The sequence below is a fragment of the Micromys minutus genome (genome assembly GCF_963924665.1).
Source record: "Micromys minutus genome assembly, chromosome: 29".
Classification (NCBI taxonomy): domain Eukaryota; kingdom Metazoa; phylum Chordata; class Mammalia; order Rodentia; family Muridae; genus Micromys; species Micromys minutus.
The window spans coordinates 28,123,182-28,142,404 of record NC_137964.1 but is presented as its reverse complement, the minus strand read 5'-3'; positions in this window follow the sequence as shown (position 1 = coordinate 28,142,404).

The following is a 19,223-nucleotide window of genomic DNA, read 5'->3' as shown; positions in this document are numbered from 1 at the left end:
TGCTGTCTATTGCAGCTCACAAGATGATGAAGCCCTTGAAGGCTCATCCTGCTATCCTGACTCTCTCGAGCCTGGTTGTCACAATTGCAGATTCTTCGGTGGACACAGAGGGTTTATGGTATGTAAGAGGTGAGTAGAAGGGAATTGACATGTAGGAGACATTTAACTGCCCTGAAGATGAGATGCACCCTCAAGGGTAGACACTGCCAGATATGAGACCTCCTGTCAAGGTCCTGGGCCATGAGACCTGTCAGTATCAAATGTCTTTGAACTTGCTAAGGCACAGTTGAGAGGTAGCTGCAATGTAGGGGAAAAGGACATTGTGGGGCTGAGATCTAACAGTGATAGATGACAAATCAGAAATCTGAAAGGGATACAGGAAGAGTCCAGAAAGGACTAACTCAAGAACAGGAAGGCTGTTCTTAGTGTTGCTTCCCAATTCAAAAAGTTCCTTGCTTGTGAGAAAATATGGATATACCTCATCTCAATCTTGAGCTCAGAGTAGGCCATGTGGTAAGCCTTGGTACAGTGCCAGGGATTATGCTGGCCAGAAAGGTCCAATCTCATCAGAGTTTTGGTGCTATGTCTGATGGAAGCTTGGCATGTGTAACCCACATTGCCCATGAACTCCATGTCCAAGTCATTTGACACTACAGTCTCTGCACATATGCAAGGTAACATTATCCAGTGAGGATGTCATGGAAGGACCATGGATGGATATGCCTTCTAATGGGGTCTTCAGCTTGGTTGGCCTTCCAAGTTTACCATGCGAACCAGGTAGACCCTGCCATGTTACCTGGTCATGCCAGCTATGCCAAAATTTGGATGTTTTATGGCTGTCTAAAAGAGGATGTGGAGGGGAAAGGTTTTAGAGCATGGCCTTCTCAGGTTTCTCAAGGATAAGATTTAGCTAGTTGGGAAGTCTCACAGAGAAGTGATGTATACTTATTGTGCTGTTCTATCTAGCAGAGGGTGGAGGGATATGTCAAACATCTCATTCTGGGGAAGCTGAGATTTTTTTTTCCCAGGGAAATATATCTTCTTCTCACTGGAAGAATTAATAATTGTCTTTGCTGTGTGGTTCCTATATGTGATAAATGTTTGAAATCCTAAAATATTTTATTTCCTCTGATTGCATTAACGTGTGTTCAGTGGGAAAAGTATCATTTAATTTTTCCATTGCTGTGAAAAGTTACCTGGAAAAATCAACTGGAGGAAAGGCTCTGCTTGACAATTTAAAAAGGGACAGAGCTCACCATGATGGGGGAAAACCAGGTGAGAGGATCATGGCACAGCTTGTCACACTGTGTGATCCCATGTCCCATGTTCCCTCAGTGGACAGCATATGGCTCTATCATCTCCAGCATCCTGACTTCTGAACTGCAGCTTAGGATCCAGCTTCTTAGTTTAGCAAACTGACTTCTGAGAGGGTTGCCTTTCAGACACCAACTGTACACCCCCCTCCACTCTCTGTTGTCTCTATAAACAAGTCACAGCAGGTATGGGTACCAACCTTCACTGACATCCTTGCTCTTGAATCTCAGATACCACTTTCCTCCTAAGTTTACTTTTCTAAGCTAAATACAACCTGGTTTCTAACCACAGTTACAGCGACTTCTGTAAGACCCTGTGAAAGATTTGCCTGGGCAGCTGATGTCAACAGGAGCCTTCTCCTGAGACATTCTCAGTGCAGGAGCTTTCCTCTCAGATGGATTCACATTTTCACAATGTTGCAAGCATTAGTGATTTGTGTCCAACACTAAAGGCCCTTGTTCTTTGTCTAAAAGAACGAGGACTTTCTCTTTTGACTGCTTTCATTTATACCCTTGCTGCTTCAAGACATCCATTCCACTTAAGTTGACCTCACCTACTGAGCCTGACTTTACAACCCTAAAAAGCAGGCCCTGGTCTGCTTTAGGGAAGGCAAAGCAAGCAGAGGTAGTGGCATTCTATTTGGATTCTGGAATGTTCAAGCTTCAGAAAGGGTCAGCAGAGCCCCAATCTCTCATGACCCATGGTGGCCAGGACTGAATGGAGCCGGTGTGTGGTAGGGGTGGAATTTTCAGTCAGACTCCCCACACAGGGCAATATGAGCAACAGATGTTCTCCCATCAGTTCTAGATCCTGTTCTGCTGGAAGGTGAGGTCTATTAGTCTCAGGAGAGCCATCCTCAGCTCTGTGGACGCTAGACCATCAGTTCGCATAGACCTTTTGAATACTTTGGGAGTTGTGGTGAATGCCATGAACACAGACTTTTCTTTATTTTTTCCAATGTTGGCACTTGTAAGGGTATATCTAACACTCTGGTTCTTGATCAACATTTGAATTTGGGGTTTGTCTCATATGTGGGACTGTCCCTGTAATCACCAGAAAACCCTAGTGTTCGAAATTAAAACACTACAGATGAGCAATCCCATAAAAACCCCTCCAGCTCTTTAGAACTGGGAGCTAAGGGCCTGCTAAAAACCACGAGGCTTGCTACAGTTTCCTCCTAGGCCACTTTAAATGCTTATGGGTCTTCCTTGCCCAGAGCTCACCTATTCCAGCTGCTTTCACTGCAGATCTGAATGAGGCCGGTGAGCAGTAATGTGCACAGCCCATAAGTCACTGTGCCGACATGACCACCGGACATGTTGGTTCATGAATTTCCCGTTTAAATTCAGTTGTCAGGACATGAACTGAACGATGCAAGTTCTTTCCGTAAAAAGCCCAGTTACAAGGAGAGTCGTTGATACTTTGGGAGTGGTGTCGGTGTGGGGAACCATCACCATCCAGGCCTCCCTTTTGGCAAATGAGACTGCTGGAAGAAATGAAAACAAACAGCCTAGAATTCCCTTCGCACTCTTCCTAGAGCTTTCAAGAGGTTTTCCAAATAGGATCACAGGGCTGGAGAGATGGCTCAGTGGTTAAGAGCACCGACTGCTCTTCCAGAGGTCCTGAGTTCAATTCCCAGCAACCACAACCATCTGTAATGGATCTGATGCCCTCTTCTGGTGTGTCTGAAGACAGTTACAGTATATAGTAAATAAATACAGTAAATCAATCTTAAAAAAAGAGCTGATGTTACCAAATAGGATCACAAGGGATGTTTTGACCCAAGGTAGACCTTCTCCAACACCTTTCTCACTGCCTCTCTGAGAGGAGACCAAATATTGTTATTAAGAGATGAATGCCCTACTTCTCCAGGGTAAAAGTCCATGTGGAAACCCAGGAAGTTACACTTGGCTGTGCTGGAGGATTAGAAATGACATCTGAAGAGACTGTCCCTTATCACCTTATTAGTGAATTAGTTGGCACAGTCACTGTAGTGTGCCCATGTGGGACATCCTGTCCAGATAATGTTAGAAATGGGAATAACATGGTAAACATGGACAAAGCCATACTGACCAACAGGGCTCATATAGAGCCTTGTCATCTTGAAGGTCTTGGGAATATACTATTAAAACAGTTATTCAAGCAATTCAGTCTAATGTGTCTTGACAGCAAGATTCCATCTATCCTTGAAATAGGAGCCTCGCATGTAAGAGAGGCTTAAAGGCAGTGCTGAACTGTAGACATTGACCAAAAAAAAAAAAAAAAAAAAAAAAAAAAAATGTGACTCTGTCATTCCTGGGTCTCAGGTGTGAGAATCATGGGATATGTTGTGATGAATATTTTAAAAGTTGTGTAACCAGTTCCAGCACATACCTCTCTGCCCTGCCCTCAGCTCTCTCTGACCCAGGCAGTTGCGTCCATGTTAGTTCCCACTCTGTCAGGCCATAGGAACTTGCACTAATTTATCTCCGCAGCTCCATGCTGAGCCCCAGGATATTCTCTGACCTAGGTGGTCCATGAGCCATTCCAGTGTGGCATCTTGCCACACTGCTTTCACTCACAATTCCCATGATGGGTTGTTACCAAACCAGGCCCATACAGGCCAGTTTCATGGTGGGTTTGGTACCACTACACCTTCTCTTGAACTCAATTAAGTCACCACATAGTCAGTGGGTGACAGATTGGTACATGTATGGGGAACCCTTGAACATGTGTCTCTGACAAGAGGGTTTTTTGGTGTTTTTTACAAACATGTTTATTTATTCTTTTTTATGTTATGTGTACACTGTTGCTGTCCTCAGACACACCAGAAGAAGGCATTGTATCCCATTACACATGGTTGTGAGCCACCATGTGGTTGCTGGGAATTGAACTCAGGACCTTTAGAAGAACAGTCAATGTTCTTTTATTTTGTATTAGTTGAGGTTTTCTATATTGAGGTCCAGGAGTCTCCTCACAAACTACACAAACACCAGTCTCAGTCACACAGGGATAGCTTACTGAACATACACCCCAAGACTGATCGACCAGAGACCACAGATCCAGACTTAGGAGCTGGTTGTGACATTGGGTTAAGATCCTACAGGATTTTTAAGACTAAAACCTACAATAACTTTGCCAAGTTATTCCACCAATTAGGATTTAGAGATAGGGGATTTTCTTAGTAACATGTCTCTGTTGTACACTTATCCTGCTCCCATTGGTTGGGGTATTCAGCTGTGATAGGGTACTTGACGTCTTTAACTTGTCTACCAGGATGGGACTTGTCTAACATTCATGTATTAACTTGCCAACAAGGATGTCAGTGACCCACAAACATGTCTCTTTCTGCCAAGTAGGATGTCAATTCCCAGAAAGGTTTTGTGTAACTTAAACTTTACTCAACCCCTATTCAAAATGGAAATCTTATTCCAAATAGTTTCTCATACTAGTGTAGGTGTCTCTCTTATGTTCGGGTCCTATACCAGGGGCAGCTTATAAAAACAAATACCGAAAAAATGTATACACAGGTGCAGGAAGTGCAGCTTCTAGGTGGTTAGTCCAGGTTTATTATGGGTAAGCTATACAAAGCAGTTACTGACTTCTATTGTGATATGTTCCCAGGGACACAGAGCATAACAGAAAAGGTAATCAACATGAGCATGAAAAAATTTCCTAGTAATGGCGTAAAATGGCAAGTTAGCCAGGTAACAGTTACCTAAGCTTTAACATTTTACCTAGGGCTTAACACTGTACAGTCACAGAACTTATGGAATGTCTCTATATATTAATGGAATTTATTGGAATGACTTTGAGTCTGCATTCCAACTAACCCAACCATGGCCAGCTGTGAATGGAAAGTCCAAGAATCTAGTAGCTGCTCAGTCCCACGAGGTTGGATGTTTCTGTAGTTAAAAAAAAAAATTAATATCCTGGCCCGGGGCTTTCTACCCTGCTTTTGGTTATTGAGTTCCCAGAAGAAAGACACACTCACAGCTTTTATATTTACAATATCCCATAAGCAGCACAACAGCTGGGCAGCTCCCTACCCTCTATGCTGTTAGAGTCTACTTTCCTATCGATAACCCTGAGTTATTGCATCTATGTTTCAACTAAGGTGCTCCTAGCTTTTATTGTGCAGCCCTCAAGGCCACATTTTTGTGGCTCAGCTGACCCATGGTGGCCTCTCCTTTCTCTTCTTCTGCACCGTCTTCCTTTATTCCACAGTGTCTGTCTCCTCCTTCTTCCTCTTTCCTCCCCATTTTTCCTCTTCCAACCAGGTCACGCCTAACCCACCTACCTCTAATCCCTCCATTAGTTGGCTGTAGCCAATTTTATTTAATCCGTAGCTTTAAATCAAGCAAGGATAGCACAGCAAAAGCTTGTAAACATGAGGAGTCACCTATAGGCCTAGACCTTTAGGTATAGATTGTAGCATTCCAATACATAGCAATAGACCAAACCTCCACAATTCCAACTAAACAAAAAAGGGCTCTTTCTCTTATAATAATAAACAGCACACCTGAGGAACAATTATGAAATTATTACAAAAATGATTAAAAGTTACATTTAAAAATAAACGTATTTGGCAACTCAGGAGAATGTATTCTATCATTGATCCTGTCCTGGTGAGTCAGAGTTCTGTACGTATATCAGTTTGTATCCTACCTTGTATTACACTCCTAAAATTACCTTCTTCGACCTAGAATACCCTTTAAATCCTAAACTATTTAGGCTTCTGGTAGGACTACGACTATTTAGTCTTTAACCCCACCAGAGGCCGAAGAAGAAAATAAATGCTACATGTATGCCGGAAGCACACGAACACAGCTTCCAAAAATACAGAAATGAAGAGACAGCTGACCACCCGGACAGTCCTCAATATTATCTATAGCGTTGGAGCATCTGTCTTCAGACTTCTGGCCCAGGATATCTGACGGGCCTTTTGTGAAGCAAAAGCTATGATTTGCTTGCTTACCTTCTCTTGGCAGAGCTTGGCAGTTGACTTCACTGCATCCATTTGTCCTTTCTATATGGCACTCTGTCTGCAGATAAAATTAAAGCATTTTTGGAATCCTGAAGAAGTAGGCTCCAGTGGATGCACTATAAAAGTGAGGGCAAACAAGCAAAAAAAAGGATTAACCCTTTCTTTCCCACTGTCCCTATGTAGGCCTCCAGCAGAAGGTGTGGTCCAAGATTAAAAATGTGTACAACACCTGGACCTAAGGTCTACTTTCCTTGGAACTTTCTCTGTCCCAGGCTGGCCTTGAACTCAGATATCTGCTTCCCTCTGCCTCCTGGTATTGCCCAAGCAGATGCCTGACCACTGAGATGCTTGGTGCACTAAAGAGTTTGAACTCTGACCCATAGACTTCTTTCTGCTTAGTCACCTTCTCCTAGGATCTCCATTCTCAGTGAGCTTGGGGCTAATGATAAAATTCATGCCAAATGTGCTGTAAGTTTTAAGGCTTTTCAATTTCCTAAAGTCAAACATGATTATAGGTTTTATCAAACTGAGCCATGGAGGTAAAGGATGAGTTAAACTGTCCTCTGTGTGACATTCTGTTTCCTGACGTCTGCCTTATTTATCATTTGTTGGACTAGTTCTTGGTGTATCCCTGTGTTGGAGCCAGTTAGCCAACAGTGAGACTGGGCAAGCGCCCCACCTTCACCAGACAGCTGGAAGGGGTTGGTTGTATCCCAGCTAGATCAGCAGCTCTGATGTTAGGAGACAAAAGAGGCTCCACATGTCCTGGGTGTCTTTTGAAGCTCTCTGCATTAAGGGCTGTGTTTCTCATTAGGAGAAGGGTACAACCTGGGGGTGCCTTTCCCTAATTCCATTGTGAGGCACTCAAGGGGATATTTGGGTGAATACAGTCTGTTTTCCAAGTTAGGGTGTGTCTATTGTGTGGTTCCTTCTAAGACAAGAACACATATCTGCCCTGAGCAAATGTGTCAGAGTTCACAGTCCTTTGTCCTAGCTTATTCCTCTGTTGCCATGACAGAACATTAACTAAAAACAACTTGGGGAAGAAAAGGTTTGTTTTTTAGGAAGGGTAGTGAGGAAGCCATAAAGGAAATTCATGTCAGAAACCAGAGAAGCCTGGCCATCTAAGTCAGTCAAGAAAATACCCCGCAGACATGGCTATCGGCCAACCTGGTGGATGTGATTTCTCTAATGAGGTTCCCTCTTCTGACCTGTGTTGTCAGGTTGACCACTGAGATTAGCCATTATATGATTTTGCTGTGCTAAATTTGTTAGATGAACACACATTTTCTCCAGTTGGGACTTCCACCATACTGAAGCTATTTCCTTGTTTTCAGATGCAATGTCTGAAGAGTGTTTCACAGGCCACTCTAGAGCTGACCTCTGGCCACTACATCATAATAAAGGTCTTCAAGTATTAACTTCCTGGTGTAAGATGTTTACCCATGTTGTATTTGCATTTTTGTCTAAGGCATCCTGACTCCATTCAGCAGGGACCGTCAGACTCACTCTGAGCCCTAAGTGTGTTAGCTACAGTAGATATTTTGTTGTCTTTGAGGGGAGCACTGACATAGCAAAATGCCCTAAATATTCAACGGATCACAGTTCTTAACATTTCTCAGTCTGGGCTCTCATTTCTGATGCAATGCTGGGCATGCCTCCATGACAGTGAATTTAAAACTGTGAGAAGCCAAGCTTAGCAGTATAACCTTCAGGTACCAATGGCAAGATGGCCGGTCACAGAGAAAGTTATTCACCGTGTTCCCAAGAAAGTCAGAAAACCTGTATGCCCTAGTGGGTGATCTACACTATCCCTTTTTAAAAACATGCTCTTTTTTTTCTGGTCTTTTTTTTTTTTAATCTATACATTGAATTCAACTCTAGTTTCTCACATCTTTCAAATGTCTCTGAAATAGAATTGTCTCAGTGTATGCAAAAATAGAAGAAAAATAGAAAATAATAGATTTAAGAGGAACTTGTGATTTTTTTTTAAAGCATTGTTCTCAACTGTTAATTTATTGAAGATTCTTCTACTTAATGGCTGCTATTTTGTTTACATAGTCTGGTTTCGTTTTTCTCTATGCTGGGAACACAGTTTTCTATGTTGTTTTCAGTTAGGAGTTGTTGCTATAGTTTATGCTACACATTGTCTTTCTAGAGAATTTTTCTCCTCACCATGGAAATATGGTTCTCTTTGACATAAGTGATTATTCAAAACATGGGTATTCTTAAAGCCCTAGATCTTAATCAGGATGCAAAGGAGGTGCATGCAAATATAACTTATGTAAATGAGATGTATGCAAATATTATGCATGCAAATGAGACGTATGCAAATGATGTCCCTGCAAATGGGGCATATATATAGGAACCAGGTGTTGTTTTCTCACTTCAGTGGTAGGTTACTTTTAAGTCCATTGTCTCGGGGGCTCAATAAAGACTGGTTGACCTGATGCAAGTGTAGACAACAGTCCCATGGATTGACACATAAATACCTGATTCCAAATCCTTCAGGTTCCCAATAAGATAGATCCTGAAGAAACTTCACACGTGAACTTTGCAGCATTCTTGAAAATGGCCGAAATAGCCACAAATGCTTGGATGAGTCTCCAAGCCATTGTCCTAGTTAGGAAGACGAAGATGGCATTGCCTTCGACGTACATAAAAAAGAGCATCTATTTGAAAGGACCCAGTGAGATGTCCCAGCAGCTTCTCCACCAGGATTCTATCTGCCTCTTGCACACTGGTACCAGGCCCTTGCTCTTCCAAGTAACTGACTGAACTGAGTGAGTTCCCCACAGACCGTGATGCTTCTCCCAGCCCACTCAGCTCAGTGGCTCTCTTGAAGCCCCACTGGCTTCCATTCGCCACCAGGCCCTTTGAGCTATGACAGCAGCTAAAGTCACAATGGTCCTCCCATGCTGTGTTTTTCTCCCTGGAGCACCAGTAGTAGTGCACAGGAGGTAATGACAGCATCTTAAATTCTAACCCCAACCCCAACTATCACCCAAAGTGATTCAATGGCACAAAAGAAGCCAGAATAATTTGGTCAAGCCCTGACATTGTGTGCACACAAAGGTCGTTCACACCCCACACACTCAATGATTGTATCGTCTGTCTCTATAGCCCGTGAGTTTATCCTGTCTGAACTGGAAGGATCTTCCTATAATCTTGTCTTTCTTGAGAGATGTGTCAAGGGAGGTGTGTGATTAGCACTTCTCCATTCCTTAGCACAGCTAAGGAATCTGTGTGTCCGGTCCCCATAAGCAAGTCAGCGCATCTGCAAATTTCACTCTGTTCATGTATATACAGCATCCCATGTACACACACCAACCCATGTACACACACCAACCCATGTACACACACCAACCTATATACACACACCAACCCATGTACACACACCAAACCATGTATACATACACACCAACCCATGTACACACACCAACCCATGTACACACACCAACCCATGTATACATAGCAGGCCACGTACATATACCAACCTATGTACAGGCAACAACCAACCCATGTACACACACCAACCTATGGACACACACCAACCCACATACACACACCAAACCATGTATACACACCAACCCAGGTACACACACCAACCCATGTATATACACCAACCCATGTACACACACCAACTCATGTACACACACCAACCCATGTATATACACCAACCCATGTACACACAGACAAAACAAAACCCAATGATACACAATGTCAGAAACCATAATGTACAAGCAAAATACCAATAAGCTTTTTAAAAATGACCAAACAATGTAATATAAGACAGAAAAAAAATCTCCAAAAATATCTATGATGGTTTGTATTTGCTTAGCTCAGGGAGCGGCATGATTAGAAGGTGTGGCCCTGTTGGAGTAGGTGTGTCACGTGGGTGTGGACTATAAGACTTAGCTGCCTGGAAGCCAGTATTCTGCTAGCAGCCTTTCAATGCATTCCCTTCCAAGGTATGAATGGTATCTTCACTAGGAAAGGGGAAACAAACCTACACATAACTCCAGTGTGGTGCCTTATGCCTAAATCCTAGCACTAGGAAAGCAGAGGGAGATCCAGAGTTCAAGTCTTAGCTGCCTACTAAGACCCTGTCTCAAAGAAATAAACAAAAGGTTTGTTCATTAAAAAGTAAAGTGGGGGCTGAAGAGCTGAAGAGATGGCTCAATGGTTAAGAGCACTGACTGCTCTTCCAGAGGTCCTGAGTTCAAATCCCAGCAACCACATGGTGGCTCACAACCATCTGTAATAATGGGGTCTGATGCTGTCTTCTGGTGTTTTGAAGACAGCTACAGTGCACTCTTATACATAAAATAAATAAATAAAAGTTTTAATGCAAAATGAATGAATAAAAGGAAAAAAAATATGTCCCAGGTTCATGAAAATTTTAAAGAGTGAATCACATGAATCAGATTCTAACCCTAAGCTCATTAAGTATGTGTACACCCTAGGCCACTGAATGAGTTTTTAAGGTCTGTTCCCATCACGCTAGTTAGCAGCATGATCCCAGGAGAGCAGGACCTTAAAATGAGATAAACTAAAGTCTCATGTAATACCTAACTTTATTTAGAGCATCAGACAGTTTATACTCCGAGGACTAAGAAGAGTCACATGAGTAAAGTAAGTACACTCAAGGACAAGCCACATATGACAGAAACATGGTTTCCATAGAGGAGACCCTTGGTCTTCTACCAGACCCATGCCTTCATGGTAGACAAATCCAACTACTGTCTTTTGGGGTTCCTCTTTGCCTCTCACGAGGTCCCCATGGTAGCACAGAAGCACCTCACTATTTTCACCCAGCACCATGTCATGAGAAGTGTCAGAAGCATCTTCCTGGCCATGTCCCACGAGGCTGAGGGTGAGTATGTTGAGGACCAGAACAGGAGTTCTTCATACACCAAGTTTCCACCTCTGGGTTAAGTTCAGTGGATCCAGTTCTTCTGAAAAATGTCACGTATCTAATCATGATAAAGCATAGCCATGTGTCACTGGTGCAGGCTGTCTTTTGGGATGCATAGCCAGCTTCAGTTCTGTGAGAGCTCTCAGCCAAATGTGGTATCGGTGTCCATCCCCAGGGCTAGAAACTAGATCTTCTGAAATGTGCTTTGGGAAGTTACCCTGAAACTCACAAGGTACCTGCTTATGCAAGTGTCAGGTTGGTTCACGAGGGAAGGTCTTTGCAGCCATTAAGTTTCCCATTCCTCAACATACATGGCTCTTCTGAGACTCTCCTCAAATTACCTTGACTCCAGTTTATCATTAGCCGTGGAACAATCTGGTAGATAATCTTAGTTGTCAACAGGACAGATTTGGGAAGAGGGAACCTTAACTGAAGAACTGCCTTTATCAGATTACTCTGTGGCCTTATCTCTGGAGCATTTTCTTTTCTTTTTTTTTTTAAGATTTATTTATTTATTATATATAACTACACTGTAACTGTCTTCAGATACACCAGAAGAGGGCACCAGGGCTCATTACAGATGGTTGTGAGCCACTGTACTGGCTGGTTTTGTGTCAACTTTGACACAAGCTGAAGTTATCACAGAGAAAGGAGCCTCAGTTGGGGAAATGCCTCCATGAGATCCAGCTGTAAGGAATTTTCTCAACTAGTGATCGAGGGGGGAGGGTCCAGCCCATTGTGGGTGGTGCCATCCCTAGGCTGGTAGACGTGGCTTCTATAAGAAAGCAGGCTGAGCAAGCCAGAGCAAGCAATCCAGTAAGTGACATTCCTCCATGGCCTCTGCATCAGCTCCTGCTTCCTGACCTGCTTGAGTTCCAGTCCTGACTTCCTCTGGTGATGAACAGCAATGTGGAAGTGTAAGCTGAATAAACCCTTTCCTCCCCAACTTGCTTCTTGGTCATGATGTTTATGCAGGAATAGAAACCCTGACTAAGACAGCCACCATGTGGTTTCTGGGATTTGAACTCAGGACCTTGGGAAGAGCAATCAGTGCTCTTAACCAATGAGCCATCTCTCCAGCCCTGGAGCATTTTCTTGATTGGTAGTAGATATGCAGGTCCAGCCCACTTTGGGCACCATCCGTAGGCAGGTGGGCCTGCGCTGTCTAAGAAAGCTAGCTGGTTTGTGTGTGTGTGTGTGTGTGTGTGTGTGTGAGAGAGAGAGAGAGAGAGAGAGAGAGAGAGAGAGAGAGAGAGAGAGAGATCTACTTCCAGTACCCACACTGAGTCCCTGCTTCAAGCTCCCGCCTTGAATTCCCTCCTCGGCTTCCCTTCATGGTGAACTGTGTGTAGCTTGTAAGCCTTTCCTTCCCTAAATTGCTTTTAGTCTCAGTATTTATCACTTTCTCTCTCTTTCGGGGTCATATGGCTTAACAGCAGAGAGCAGGAGGATACAGAAAAGAGTATCTCAGCTTCTGGCCCAGATAGATGAGCCTGTCTTACCCCTCCCACCCAGCCAAGCATCCAACTTCTCAAGTCTCTTCTCTCTAAAAGACAGTGACCCTCCCACCTCCTGCTGCACAAGGGGCTGGAGCATCCATCACAGAGCTCTTGACCCAGCCTCCTCCCAACTTCTCAGATACCCAACTCGGGTCTCAGCCCACTACATCTGTTGGTGAGGCCATAAATCAGAGGAGGCTGCAGCCCAGGGTCAGGTCTGGTCAGCTTGCTGATGGAATTAGAGTAACGAATGGAAAATGGGGTGTTTATATTAGTTTTGGCTCTGATGCTAAAAGGAGGAATGCTGGGATTCAACCACTTGATAAACTCAACACTAACACATCCTGGGTCAGCAATTATGGCTTAAAGATCCTTCAGGAGGGCCTGAAGTAGAACCTCCCTGGGACTGTGTGGCTGACCTGGGCAGCCCTGCCTTCAAGTGGGGAGGTAGGCTGCATTGGGTATATGAGATCCAATTGTACATGGGGTTCCTTTGTGGGTGCAGCTTGGTACCCACTCCCTTGTAGGCACTCCCACAGTGCCAAAGCCCCTCTGAACAGCTCTGCCATCCCTCCTTCTTGAGAAAAGGCTGCCTCTCTTAGCAATGACTTGCATAATACCTCAGGAATAGCAAGTGCAAATGCTTTTCAGGGTGGGTGGGTGGGTGGGTGATGCTGGAGTCTGATAATGGTGGCAGAGTCCAGACAAGGGAACTTGCTCAGGTTATGACACAAGTCTGAGAAGGTTTGCTTATATCCCACCAGGACATTCTTGAGAGAAAATGGTTCCCTGAGTGGTGCCACATTGAATGGAACGACCAGTAAGGGGCAGATGATAGAAATACCAAGAGCCAACTGGTAGACCCTTGGTGACAGCTAGGTAGCTGTCTGTAGCCAAATAAAGGAGGTAAGGGCTTGTGGCTGCAGTGGGATTTGGGTACAGAGAAAGGAAAGCCAGGGGACATCCTGGAGGAGGTGGCCTCTCAGCTGACTAACAGCCACTCACCAAACCTTGGTGAGGTATGAATGCTAGAATCATGAGGGAGTGTTTAAACATGGGAAGCCTCATAGCTGAGCAGAGGGGGAAAGCTACAGAAGCCACAGACCTGTGACAATGCTGAGACCTTACGCAGTGGCCTCTGTAATTGTCCATCCCATACACTCACTCTCTTCCCAGCCATAACACTACCACATAGCCTGTCATAAAACAGATGAGAAGGTAGTCCTTCTGCACGCAAAGGAAATCCACAAAGGCGGAGATTGCACATGGCTGCATCAGTCCTTCCACCCACCCAGCACCCCTGAGTGAGACGCACACGGGGACACATTCAGAGATTCTGTCTTGTGTGTCAAGAACATCTCTAAGACTGGAGAGACCTGAGGGGCAGGTAGCAAAATATAAGGTGTCTAGGAGGTGTGTCCAAGTGAGATTGGATTGTGGGAAAAGGACATTGAGCTGAGGTACATAGCACCAGATGCCTTGATACCCCAAGTAGACATCCCGGGGACAGCAGAGTGACCGTGCTTCCCATCTCTGCCTGGAAGTGGGCCAGATGGTCCCTAAGTCATCCCATGTGTCAACTATTTCCCCCAGAAGATAGACCTCTTCCTCAAGGTCACTGCTCCCGAGCTCCCCTTGAAGTCACACCTTCCCAGGCAGGGTTTTCCTTTATTGCAACCTCCCCCACCTCTGATTGTTCTCAGAACCAAGTCCTTTGATGGTTTTTATTGTCCCTAAATTCACACCAGGCTCCAATAACTTCAGAGCAGGTAGAAAATATGGGAGCTGGGAAGGATTGGGAAGAGAGCAGCCAGGATCAAGGCAGGAGCCTGCAACTTCTAAATCTGGAGGACCAGACTTTGTTCTAAAGGCTTCCAGGTGTGTTTGGGGGAATTGGTGGGGAGGGGAGTTGTCCTTCAATCTCCAGCCTAGGACATCCAGGCTAAGTGGATCAAGGTGGCTGCTACTTCCAAGAGCCCCCAAGCCCACCTGCTATAACTGCATGGCATGGTTAGTCCACAGAGCTAAACATTTCTGTCTGGATCCAAGTGACTTCTAAGATAGACATTGATGTGGCTTTATATTGGTTCTGAACACATCAACCCATCCTGAGACCAGTTAGGCTAACTTAATGGCTCAAGATCTCCTTCTCAAAGACTTTACCCCTGGGAGAACTAGTAATGTGTGAGTCCATTTTCTCTACTCCTGTTTCACTCTGCTGCCCTCTCTTACTACCCAGGAAAGACTGGATCCTCCCTGAGCACCAGAGGTTATCCTGCTAGGAGCTTAAAAGTGAGTGTCTTCCCAGAACTCCTCTGGTGAGGTCAATCCTCCCCCAACCTCGTGAATTAGAAGATGAATCTTTAGGTCATCCTCCACGGACATGAAGATGGAGTCTTGATCCCTTGTGTGTAGAAAAGCCACAGAGGGTTTGGAGAAGGCGGCTTATTGGTTAAAAGCACTTGCTGCTTTGGTAGAAGACCTGGATTCGGTTTCCAGACCCCCAAGTCATTTAGCTTACAATTACCTGTAACTCCAGTTCCAAGAGCTCTGATGCTCTTTTCTTGCCTCTGCATGCACATATCATATGCACACACACACACACACACACACACACACACACACACACATACAAATCTAAATAGTAAGCTAGATAAAGGCCTACCCCTCTCATTCCAATAAGTCACCCTCTGTGAACCAGACTCTCAGCCGATCAAATGTGTTATTTTAGATTTACAAAAATAAATTTGTTTAAGAAATCAACTAAACCTATGGTATTTATTTTTGTGTGTTTGTGTGTATATGTATTCACATGTGTTGGTCCACACGTATACACATGTATGGAGGCCAGAGTTCACCCTTGGATGTCATCCCTTACTTTCTTTGAGGCAGTCTCTCTCTGGATCCTGGGACACTCAGCCATTCAGCCTGGCTGGCTGGCCAGTGAGCTCCAGAGATATTCCTGTCTCTGTCTCCCCAGCACTGGTGTATCTGGTGTTCTGTGTGGGTGCTGGGGATGGAACTCAGATCACCATGCTTGTGTGGCGACCAACTGAGCCATCTCAACCCTTGAATAGCATAGATGGTGTGAGACAGGCTCACCCAAGGGGCAGCAGAGAATGAGTCTAATGCTTCTCCGGGGTGCTGAGTGCCATTTAAACACCTGGCATCTCTCTAGTGCCAAGTGGGGTGAGGTCAGTCTCTCTCTGAGTGCAAGCTTAAAATGCTTCTGGATTGCAATTCTGGCATGTTCCCGTGGTCAGAAGCCTTCATGTCAGAGCTGCAATGCTTTGGGGTAGAAGCTACCGGTGTGACAGGCGTGAGACAAGAAGTTACGGGTGATGTTGAACAGGCTGGGAGGGTGGAGAGACTCACGTGGGGCTCCAGAGAAATGCAGCAGCTGATGCTGGACCCACTCTGTACCTTCTGTGAGGTACACAGGAGCACATGCTGTGAGCAATACCTAAACTCCAGGGATACTCCTGTCTCTGTCTCCCCAGCACCGGTAGGCTTGGTGTCCTGTGTAGGCACTGGGGATGGAATTAAGGTCCTATGCTATGGGACTATGTGGCTACTCAGCCATGTTGCCTTATTGGACACTTACCGGGAATCAGTGCCCTGTCTGTAGCTGATGAGGACACTTCCTCTAGCCAGGTGTTCTTCATACCTGCTCCTCAGATGCAGTAAGTGTTAGGGACAACTGACTGGAACGTGGAGACACTGCGGAAGGGCCAAGAGAGCAGCCACGTGTACACAAGGAGACCAGAGGAGACTGCTCTCTGCCCTGTCACTTACCATTTTATTCTCAGAGACAGAGTCTCAGTGAACCTGAAGCTATCTAGGAGCCCAGCAAGCCCCAGTGACCCTCTTATTTCCAACTTCTACCTTGGGTGACAGGCGCACACAGCCATGACAAGCTTCGAGTATGAGTGCTGTGGATTCAAACTCAGGTCCTCGAGCTTGCACGAGTGAGCTGCCTTTCAAGGCACTGACTGAAGTCTTCTGTTCTTTTGACTAACACCTCACCAACTGCCTCTGGCCCCCGGTAGCCACCATCCCATCCCACCTTCTTCATCAAACCCTTGGTTAAAACTGTGATCCTCCCCACCACCTCTCTACCCCTTTTCTAGTGTTTGTTTATTTGTTTGTTCTTGTTTGTTTTTGTCCTTATCAGTTACCACAAAAGGAATCAGTGGTTGACCTGGCTGGAATCTGTAGCTCTGTGAACGGTGCTGGGATTTCTTCTTTGTTCCCGTGGCTAAATCACGGATAGATTCCCCAACATACCTATGCACATATGGGTAGCACCTGTGGGAAGCCACCGCATTCGCCATTACAAGATGGCGCCCAGCCCGAAGGGAGGGTGGCCAGTTTTGAGATAAACAACCTAAGTGTGCATGCACATATGCCTGCTTTGCTGACTCATGCTGACTCCGAGTATGCTAATTAGGGCGCACAGAATGCACCAATCAGGTGGCGACACAGTCCTCCTAAGCATATATAAGGAGGGCTGGTTTCTGGGCTCGGGGTCTTTCGCCATTGCGATCAAACCCGCAATAAACGCCTGTAGAAGGATTCTGTTGTGGCGCGTCTTCCTTGCCGGTGAGATAGGCAATCGCTACAAGCACCAACTAAATTCATGAGGTTATTAATACCTTCAAAGGGTAAGAAGTTGGATGGAAGATGGAGTTAAGGCGATAGCAGGAGTGTCCAACAGAATTTGTAAGAAATGTTTTTTATAAAGTCTGAAAGAGGGCAGGTCTCTGTAGGCTTGGATTTTTCTAGTCTGCTTTCAATAAGGGTCTAGCCCATCATCCACCAGAGGTGATGGAAAGGAAAGGTTAACAGAGCAAAGGAGGAGGCGAACCTGTTTAGAAAGGTTCTTTGGAGCAAATCCAATCTGTGTTGTCAGGAAGTCAGCAGTTTACATGAAGCAGCAGCAACTTGATCCACTCGTAAACACAAATCAACAATGGCAGGTCGATCTAGAAGAAACCCCTAGGCTCTGCCAGTTGGCTGAGAAATCAGCAAGAAGCCACTGGAACATTAACAGAAGGTTTGTTTGTTTGTTTTTGTTTTGTGAATTTTGCTCTACGAAGTCACCAAGAAACAATGACCAACAAAGAATGGCAAGGCAAACCAATGCCACGCAGCCTCATTCACTCTCTGTTGGGCTATAGTTATAACTTTTCCAAATATCACGTGTTCATTCAACCGTCCTCTCTAGCAAAACAAAACAAAACAGAACACCATATATCTGTTCTTAGCAAAACATCCTCCACATGTCTACTTCAGCAAAAACATCCTCATATAAGATAGTTTCCAGAAAAACATCCCAAGGCACAACTGAGTCCCCCAAAGAAACCAGAAGTTTCCACTTCAGGTCTCCATTGTGACGGTTGCTATAACAAAATGTCTGAACCTGGTAACTTTATAAAGCAGAGACTTACTTGTATCTTTTAATATATCATTTTATGAGGCTGAAAGTTGAAAGCCGGGCAGTCCCATCTGTTCAGCTTCTTGTGAGAGCCCTCTCAGCCATCAAGACAGAAGCATGCGTGAGAGGAAGAGATTGAATGACCTAATGGGAAGCCAGAGGGATCTGAGGTCAGATTTTTTTTTCTCATGGTCATCCACTGTCATAAACAGTAACCCCAAGTTCAGCAAGGGCATATTTTCAATGACCTGCCTTCCCCTAGACCCCTTCACCACCCACCCAAGCTCCTTATCATATGTCTATATCACCATAGGAGAGTCAAGCTTCAGCCCATGGATGCTGGAAGAGACAGAGCACATTACCACTGTGAACTGAGGTAGCTGGAGGGATCTCATCTGGGCTCATGAATGCATCTCTGGTCAGCCGGGGGCTGGGCACATGTGGGAATCAGTTTGTATATAGGATGTTCCAGTCAGGGATGGAATTTGGGGATTCTGTGCAACCTGTCACCCTCCAGGAGGCTAGTTTGAGTTCCTTCCCAAGCTCCCATTTTCCCTGCTGGAATAGGAACTACCAAGGTACCCCGGTAAGCCACAGAATCCAAGTAAGACCTTATCGTTTAGGGATGAGGCATCACCTCCATGCCTGCTGTAAGTTTGGGGTGCTGATGTCCCAAAGACCCGCTGCTCCCCAGGAAGTGCCATCTCCACTGAACAACAGCAGGAAGCTCATCTCTCCTTGCTCCAGTATGGAACATCTTTCAAAGCCCCTGTCGGTGTCAAGGTCCCCAAGAACACAGGGTCTGCAGAGGACTCTGTGGCACATCAAGATGACACATGTGTCTCTCTGTCCTGTTGCTGTGACCAGATGCCTGATAAAGACGACGTGAAGAAGGGCAGTGCATTTGGCACTCATTTTGAAGGAACACCACCCATCATGACAGAGAACAGGTTGGAGACAGGAGGTTGAAGTGACTTCTCAGGAAGCAGCAGAGAGCAGAGAGAGGTGGAGCTGGGATATGGAACATGGAGTTCCTCCCCTAGTGACCTGCTTCCATGGATGTTTCAAAAACCATAACATCATTGTGCA